This window comes from Oreochromis niloticus, unplaced genomic scaffold (genome assembly GCF_001858045.2).
Source record: "Oreochromis niloticus isolate F11D_XX unplaced genomic scaffold, O_niloticus_UMD_NMBU tig00000040_pilon, whole genome shotgun sequence".
Classification (NCBI taxonomy): Eukaryota; Metazoa; Chordata; class Actinopteri; order Cichliformes; family Cichlidae; genus Oreochromis; species Oreochromis niloticus.
Window position 1 is genome coordinate 64,656 of NW_020327039.1, and position 7,770 is coordinate 72,425.

Sequence of the window (7,770 nt, forward strand, 5' to 3'; positions counted from 1 at the left end):
CACGGGGTGAGAGCTCATTCAACCAGGGAGATGGAAACCTCATGGGCTCTTTTTAAATGTTTTCTTTTTACCAACCAGCTCCTCTTTGATAGCTGCCGTGTCCATCTTGTGCTGCCTGCAGGTGAAGCGATGGGGGAGGGGGAGTTGTGTTCAGGGAAGGAGAGAGGCGAGGCCGAGTAACGTTGCGTAGAGACAAAAGTGGACGAAAGAGAGGCAAAATTGCGACTTCACAAGTATAATTATAACGTAACATAGACTATATTGATGTAAACGATATTGTCACATCTCATATCTCGTATAAAAATATATCAATATATTTAAAAGCTCGATATATCGCCCAGCCCTACTACTGAAAGTTCTTTGTTAGTTATCTCTGCTTATTCCCACACATGGAGCAGATAGAAATACAATGCAGTCCAGATGAACTCCATCACTAACTCTGACCTCAGCACTAAGACAAAATCTGTAGCTCCTCTCTTCATCAATGATTCTAAAACCAGCGAGTGTTTGTGGTTTTACAAGAGCTTTGTTTTCAGTATAAAAAAATTCTTTGGAGCAGCAACTTGTTTTTTTGTAGGTTATTTATTGAATGCTGAAAGACAAGCGATGACTGTGACCTGAGAGAACAGGATGAACAGCCAGTTAGAAAAAAGGTCAGAATGTAATGATTACTTATGCAAGTGAGACAAGAAAGTCAAAAGTTGTTTCAATAACTCTTGTGATTGTGGTATTTTTCCACATTCACTGACAAACAATTCTTCCATATTTCCTTAATAATAATATTCCCATTATTATTTATGCAAACTTTACAAAGTCTTAAGAATTTCAAATCTTAAGAAACCCAAAGCAACATCATGAAACAATGATAGAAAGATCACAGTGAGTACAGAGCAGCTCTCAAATTGAACCAGCGCTCGAAGTGGACAGGTTGAAGAACATTTTCGATGTTCTCACATGCAATTACAATATGCTTCTTTATCTTTACGCCTTTGTATGTTTCATTATTTTGCAGTTTGCAGTACAAAATATCCATCTTTTCAGAGCTTCTATAAAGATTTTCAGAAACATGTTGTCTTCTTTTACAAATATCTTTAACCTTGTCAAAAGTACTAATGATGAAGGTGTTTCTTTTTTTTTTATCTTTACCATTAGCACCTGTGATCTTCCTCTCGCGTATTAGTTCATCACATGACTCTTTTGTGCCTGGTTTGATGATATGCTGTTTTTTGAACTTTTCAACACTGTTGTGATTCCATTCTTGTGCTGATCTGCTAGAAGAAACGGACGACATTTTTGTGTCTGGTTCGATGATATGCTGGTTTTTGAACTTCTTAACATGTTCATAATCCACACAGAGCACAGTGACAGAGAACACCACCATCAAGAAAATGGAGAGCTTCATATTTCTATTTTGAAGACAAAAAAAGAACACTGATATGTAAAGTAGTCTTTTTTTTTTGTTTATTTCTGAAACATTTTACCATTTGAACATGCTTACACATTAAAACACATTTAAAATACATATTTAATATTACAAACTGGATGATCCCAGTTGGATGAACCAAAACAACAACTAGTAAAGATGTATTACTCTTACCTCTTTCTTCAGTTAGCAGACTGATTGGTTGTGCAGTGCAGTGTTTGGTGGGAGTCGGCTCTCTGACGCAGGGATCAATGAAGATGAAGGAAATTCTCTGAAATGTCAGATTAATTGCTATGAGTTAATAAACTAAATGGGTGAATGAACAGCAGCTGCATGTAAGATCAGTTTGAATGAAGATGAAGATACTGTACATGATACATGCAAATAAAATATGAAAAATAGCCATGTTAGGAAAGTAAACAGTTAACATGCATCTAAAAGCTGACATGTTTTTGGAACAAACGAAGTGAAGCAGCCAAATACTTATGAGCAATTAGGAGGATCAGCCCACCTGCTGCACCTGAACCAGTTGACTAGCACTCTAATGTCCTAGCTTCAGATTTTACTTCCACTGTATCGTTCTGTCTGATTTGTTTCTGCCATGTCTGTCACATCTACAGGAGCTCACAATAGAAACTTCAAATATTTAGGTGTTGAGGTCAGTTGGCCTGTTTACAATGTTAACAACAGCAAATAGAACTTTTTTAAAACTTTGTTTTTCTCTACTTGTGTTACGAAAGATTACAAGATAACATATTATATTCATTATAATTATAATTTAAGTTTAAATAAAGTTTAGATTTCTTGTGGTTCTTTTTTATTATATTAATAATGAGGTTTGTTTAGCTTTGCACCAAAATATATTGTAGAAATAGGCTTTAAAATGTACTCAGAGTCATTCAAACAAGTACATTTTAGAGATGTTATTTTAAGTAAAGAAGTTGAATCAGTTTCTTAGAGTTTACTAGACTAATTTTAACCCAAGCACATGTATTTGTACTTAAATGATAAAAATATGTATTTTACCACATCTGCACTCAAGAGAAATTGGACAAACTAACATCTTTTTAAATCTAACAATTGTTTTTAATACTCGGATGAAAATGATTTGCAGTTAATCGTGACCTGAAGTTTTATTACACTCAAGTAAAAGGTTATGCAAAAGCAAAGAGACGTAAAATCAAAGTTAAAATATAACAAGTCTAAAGACTGACCTGTGTAGAGCTGAGGATCACTCAAAAAGGAAGCCAAGGGACAAAGGTAAAAATGAACCACGATTTCCATGTCAGCCCTTTTTATACTCCACATCTACCTTAGCTATAAATAGATTCAGCGCACATAGCAGCAGCTTAGCAACCACATTTCCTGTCAACTTCGTGTCTTTGAGCCCATATATGGCACATATACATCAACATGAAGCGCTACACAAACATGACTGCAAAAAAATAACTTACAAGCAGTTTGTCTGCACGGCCAAATATGTAAAGACATGAGTCACTGTCTGTGCACAGTTTTACACATGTTTGGTTTAATACTTAATAGCAAAAGGTCATGAAATTTTAATTAATGCACCACACATAATAAATATTACATGAAGTTGATTAATAAAAATGTTCCTTGTAATTATGTTACTTTAATTTTACAGGAAATGTGTGCTACCCATTTTTTATTTATTTTGTGTGTGAATGTAGTGGCGTAAAGTTCACGTCTGGTCAGCTGGTCAAAATAGAACATGTTTGCAAAAGTGCTCCGATGTTTTCGGAGATGTCGCTAGCTCAGCTAACAGTGAGCTGACAGAGTGTACCGAGCTCACAGCTCCGGTGTTCCAGCTTAAATGTTTTTTACGTTAACCGTTTAGATTTGTGTGTTCCACATGTTGCATCTGCAGATTCTCATTTTCACCGAACGGTCGTCTCTTTCCGCCTGATCTTGTGTCTCTGTGTTTCTGTAACATAAATAATGAGCCGACATTTTCCTCACAACACCAGCGATCAGCTCGACAGACCCTCAGTTTACCTGCACACATCCTGCTCACCTGTCAGCTGTTTAACACCTGCTCCTTATTCGGGAAAACTTGCCCACGTTACCTGGTGATAGTCACAGTTTAACGTGGGCAGCTGCAGCTCGATATAACGCAATGTCGGCGCATTATTCTGCACAAGTTAAGTAAATGTAGTTTTTTTTTTCTGGAGCTCAGGACTGCTGTAGCCTGTGTTTCCATCACAGTGACTGACCTGGGATAAAGACGACAAACGGGATTTAAACGGAGAGCGATGGACACCTAGAAAACTACAGAGCACTTTATCAGCGGCTGACATCCAGTCACTGGCACACAGCTTTAAATCCTGAGTTTTAGCTCTCAGTGGTTAAACACTGGACTTAATTCACTCAGGGTCTGTCTGTCGGTTCTGGCAGTCCTGACCCCCAGGGCCAAATGAATAATTAATTAATTAATTGAATTTGTCATAAATATGTATTTAATTAATGTTAGTTAATTAATGACACATTTAATTCATTATTGACACATTTATTAATTATTTAACGGTGTATTTAATTAATTCATTTTGGCAGTCCTGGCATTCCATACAAAAAATGCACGCAATGTTTTTTTCTGAATTAAACAGTGTTGTTTACAGCGGGAAGAAACTGTAAAAACTGCATTTTCTAAGGACAGTGCAAGCAAAAACTCTCCTCTTGCGAACAAAAACACCACCAAAAACAAAACACCCCCTCCCTTCCCTATTGGTGTTAAAGCATACTTTGTCAAACAATCAAAAATTATATGGCAACATGTGGCATTTGGTTGTTTAGGAAGAGACGGACACATTTAGGAGTTTTGTGACATTTAGCGTGTTTGGAGTCTATAGTTAGTGTGCAGTTAGTGTTTAGTGTAGTCGTTGTTTTGTTTTGTTTGTCAGTTATACTGATGAATGCCACAGTTGCTCAAAAAAGTTACCAAAGGCAGACTGCAGTGTAAATGCTAGGGGTGTGTTTGGCAAGAATCTGGCGATACAATATGCATCACAATACAGAGGAGACGATACGATATATTGCTGTACTAAAAGCCAGATGATATTTGTGTTTGTGTTAATTGTAGGAAAACTCACAGTAAACAGTCTAAACTCTTAAATGTTTGACATGAGCTATCTCAACTAAAATAGGGGGATACAGTTCACTAGAGGAAACAAGTTATTTGGATGTGTTACCATTTGGCCACGGTCTGCAAGAAGACCCAAAGTGTCCCCCTTAAGCTGTGCGTACACTGTGCGATTTTTTTCAGTCGCTTTATTCAGCTCCTGCTCAACCCTGTACGATTGAATCGAAGGGGTTAGAAGTTCGTAGGTCACGATCCATGGTCTCACAATATGCGGCCCAATGCTCTGATACGACCTGAGTGCTCACACTGATGGTCCACTGATGGTCCACTGATGGTCCACTCCCTCTCTATCTTTCACACACACGCACACACACACACACACACACACACACACACACACACGCACACCACCACCATCAACTTTGCAAACTTGCTAATGAAAAACATTGACCAGCAGCTGCAATTGAGCAGCAACGTCCATCCAACTCTTTTCACGGTTGTTGCGGTCGTGATAATTTTGTGAGGCCACATCGAAAAGGCTCGGATGAGCTTCCCAACGTTCTACAAGTTGGGCCTCCATCGCTTGTGTCCAGATCACACACTGCACTGCCATGCTACTTCGTCTTTTTCATTTCCATTTCTGTGTTTGTGCGTGCGCAGTGTGACAGGTTGTGTTAAATCGGGGCGACCAGAATTTCTAACAGGTTTGAAATTCTGGCCGCAACCATATGATTGCTGATCGGGAGCTGGTCGTGAGGTGTTACTTGCTTCTTGCTACCCCATGTGTACTACATGATATATGACACATGACTAAGGTGAAACTTGGGCCGATCCCCAAAACGGTTGAACAACTAAAAATTCATCTTAACTTCTGCCAAAAATCCCACAGTGTATGACCAGCTTTAGATCAGTGGGAATTTGTCTTTACTGCGAACTGAGAGGATCCCAACCACAAAAAAGCCATTTGCTTCTGGAAAGACAGCTTTATGGGCAGACTAGACTATGACTGAGCTATATAATGACAACAGTATCTTTGGTGCATCAAAGGTGATCCTTTGAAATCTAAGAACCGTGTACCAGATGTTAAGCCTGGTGGTGGTAGGATCATGCTCCGGGGCTGATTTGCTGCCAGTGGTACTGATCAACTGCACAAAATGGATGGAATAATGAAGAAGGAGGACTACTAAAGTGAGTTTACAATCCAACATAGAAACCGATCTTCACAGATGGAAAACTTCTATATTCAATGTTATGCCAAATCCTCAACTTATTAGTAAAAGAAAACAATTTTCATTATAAAATATGTTCTGATGACATTCAGTTGGATCTGATTTACACATCAGAGGCTTGGTCAAGTAAATGAACATGAAATAAAGAGAAGAAAAAACTGCATGAGAAAATATTCAATAAGTGACTTTCCGTGAAGCCGTGCTGTCACACTGTGGCTAGACTGAGGGTTTGTCAACCGTCAGATGACACTGCATCACAGAATTTTTGCTAACCACTTTGTTCTTTTCATGACCACAACTCAGCACCTTATGAGTGTTTGCAACCTGGTAATGCACCGTGTGCCAAAACTGTGAACAACTGAATCTATTCTGAGTGCAGATGAAACTTCTACGAATGCAATAACTCTAGATGTTATCACACTAACTACATACGTGATAATGCAATCTTTGTGTAATTTAAAACTCTGAAGTCAAGGTTATAAATGGCTGTTTTTAATTACTTTAGAGTTTACTTATATATTTCACTTTTACAAACTGCTTATCTTGCCTTGTTTGGTGTATTTTTATTTTTTTTTTAGCACAGCCGCAGCATATATTTGCCTTCACTCCAATAAATTCCCCTTTTCCTTAGCAACCAAATGCCACACGCTGGCATATAATTTTGTGAATGCCTGACATGCTGTATTTTTTCCTAATAGGAAGAGTCATGTTTTATTTCAAAGTTTTTTTTGTTTTTGTTTTTTTGTATCCTTAGATAAAACAGTTTTTATTATTTCTTCCTGCACTCAAGCTGATGACAGTATTTGGGGAAAAAGCATGGGCTACATTATTTTTCACAACTCTGGTTTTACTTGATCCATCAGCACAATTTAAACACTTTAATGTAGTTTGAAGTCTGCACTTCTGACCCAAATTGAAACAAGACTCAGTAAATGTTCGAAGTAATCTTAACTTGATCATGTGATTTGGATGCTCCAACTTGTCTGTAGACTCTAGAGTGTAATATGTTCCCCATTTATCACTTCTAACCAACTTCATTGCAATTCACAAATTGTTTTACCAGCAAGTGTGAGCACCTCTATGAAAGCATACATTTTGGCAGTTTGCTGGTCTGGAGTATTCAGCTGTGTGTCATAATCACAATGTCATAATCTTCCCAGCAAATTCACCCCAGGGTCAAACTGTGCAGTGGTCAGAGAAAGCTCAAAAACCCAGGAGCTACATCTCAGACTCTACAGGCCTCAGTTAGCATGTTAAATGTTAAAGTCCAAGACAGTACAATTAGAAAAGAGTTGAATAAGTGTGGCTTGGTTAGAAGGGTTGCAAGGAGACAGTCTCTTCTCTCTAAAAACAGCATGACAGCATGGATGCAAGTTTGGTAGCAAAGTTGCAAAGCATACCAGCACAAACACCTCATACCAGCTGTCAGCACAGTGGTGAAGGGGTGATGAGTTGAGCTTGTTTTGCAGCTACAGAACCTGGGCCCCTTGCAGTCATTGAGTTTTCCATGAACTCCCCTGTATACCAAGTACTCTATAGTCAGAAATGTGTTTGCGTCACACAGCAGGGCAAAGTTCCCAGAATGACTGAAAAAGACAAGAGTCAAGGTGTTGCAATGGCCCGGTCACAGTCCAGACCTCAACCTGACATTCAGTGCAGGGAGCTTAAGATAGCTGTACATAAACAAATGTCACAAACTTCAATGATCTGAAGAAACAATGTAAATGGTAAATGGACTGATTCTTATATAGCGCTTTTCTACTCTCCCGGAGTACTCAAAGCGCTGTATACAACATATCACATTCACCCAATCACACCCATTCTCACAAGCACTTTATCTGTACTTAGTGCTTATTCTAACTACATTCACACACATTCATACTCCGATGGATGCATCGGAGAGCAACTTGGGGTTAGTATCTTGCCCAAGGATACTTGACATGCAGACTGGAGGAGCCAAGGATCGAACCACCAACCTTCCGATTAATAGGTGACCTGCTCTACCTCCTGAGCTACAGCCA

At 38.5% G+C, this 7,770-nt stretch overlaps 1 long non-coding RNA gene across 1 annotated transcript; it reads right to left on the reverse strand.

Annotated features, from left to right (window-relative positions):
- Nucleotides 1–1,195: 1,195 nt before the first annotated feature.
- On the reverse strand, nt 1,196–2,690 carry LOC109200561 (uncharacterized). Its single transcript, XR_002060720.2, has 3 exons — nt 2,638–2,690; nt 1,598–1,694; nt 1,196–1,406 (listed from the first exon to the last, which is right to left on the reverse strand). It is a non-coding gene; the product is annotated as an uncharacterized LOC109200561 (long non-coding RNA).
- Nucleotides 2,691–7,770: the final 5,080 nt, after the last annotated feature.